The sequence below is a fragment of the Dermacentor variabilis genome, chromosome 1 (genome assembly GCF_050947875.1).
Source record: "Dermacentor variabilis isolate Ectoservices chromosome 1, ASM5094787v1, whole genome shotgun sequence".
NCBI lineage: Eukaryota > Metazoa > Arthropoda > Arachnida > Ixodida > Ixodidae > Dermacentor > Dermacentor variabilis.
In genome coordinates, this window is record NC_134568.1 from 32,732,050 (window position 1) to 32,733,542 (window position 1,493).

The window sequence follows — 1,493 nt, forward strand, 5'->3', positions numbered from 1 at the left end:
GCACCCAGCTCCGACCACTCAAGTTTCTTCATTTTCAGCGCCTCGTTTCTTCGTAAGATGGCTTGCATTGTCATCGTCGCAGGCGCCACGTTGGCGTACCAGCACGGTGAGAACTGCGTAAACAACAAAAAACGCGAGAGCACGGCAGGACGCGTTCCTATAGTGAGGCAACCACAGTGAGCAGGGAATCTGCCGTGGCCCTGGCACACACGCCAGCAGCGTTCCGGTCGCGTCTCTGTCACAGTGAAGGCAGGTCACCCGCGGCAGCAAATGTGGTGCGCTGACGTATTCGTAGCCGCCATGTTGGTGAACCATGTTGGTAGCGTCGAGTGAGACACGTAGTATATCTAGTACAAGGAAAGCTTGGCTGCACGGCGGGATGTACGACACTGAACTCACGCTACGCAGCTACGTCGCAGTGAGGACTCTCTGACGACAAATACATCCAAGGTGACGGCGCAGCCACTCTGATTAGATGAGATCCGATCTGTAGTTTCCAGCCCTGATTACTCCGTCAGATACAGAATCCGATCCCAGCAAAGGTTTAATTTTGACAGAAAAGATTGCGTGGCTGTGCGTTGTTTTATCGCTCACTCACTAGTCCCACCACAAGTTAACTATTTGTGCTTAGCCGCCATCGGCCATACCATGCTGAATACGCCGGTTCTCGTCCGATCCCCGAAGCTAAGCAGCATTGGGCTCGGTCAGTACTTGGGAGGGAGACCACCTGGGAACACCGAGTGCTGATGGCACCCATCTTTTACCCACCGTGGTCGCTCAGTGGCTATGGTGTTGGGCTGCTGAGCACGAGGTCGCGGGATCAAATCTCGGCCACGGCGGCCGCATTTCGATGGAGGCGAAATGCGAAAACACCCGCGTGCTTAGATTTAGGTGCACGTTAAAGAACCCCAGGTGGTCGAAATTTCCGGAGTCCTCCACTACGGCGCGCCTCATAATCAGAAAGTGGTTTTGGCACGTAAAACCCCATAATTTAATTTAAATTTTAGCCGAAGCACCCCACCCCCACGCACCATGCGTTTAATTAACCTATCATAAATAAGCTATAAATAAATAAATTTGCTTAACACTTCTGGTGCTCAGAAGCTATGCTTCTCGTCATCTGACTCTGATGCTTCGATAGGTGAGGAGGCTCATCTTCCCATGGCCACTCCGGTCACTCAAATAGCTGAGACCATTACAAGGCAAAACGCACTTCCCGGTTTTCCTTAGATCGGATCTTGCGTAGAATAGCTTTCAATGTGAAATAGTTATTGGTGACAAAAGGCTGTTTGGTGTCACCCAACCGCTCCGTCACAAAATCACTTTTCCCCCAGAGAACTGCGTTTCCCAACTTTTACAGTGCTGAAGACGCCTCTGTAATTGATGCTTTAGCTGATAATTTCGATAGATTCATCGCAATGATAATTCTGATAATCTGCTTTGAAAAGATCGTTTAATAATGCAATAAATTATTTGTTCCGCTAAAACCAAAG

The 1,493-nt window shown here is 49.6% G+C and overlaps 1 non-coding gene across 1 annotated transcript; it reads left to right on the forward strand.

Moving 5' to 3' along the window:
- Positions 1-633: 633 nt before the first annotated feature.
- Positions 634-752, forward strand: LOC142567510 (5S ribosomal RNA). The gene has a single exon (XR_012825191.1). It is a non-coding gene; the product is annotated as a 5S ribosomal RNA (ribosomal RNA).
- The last annotated feature ends 741 nt before the right edge of the window (positions 753-1,493 follow it).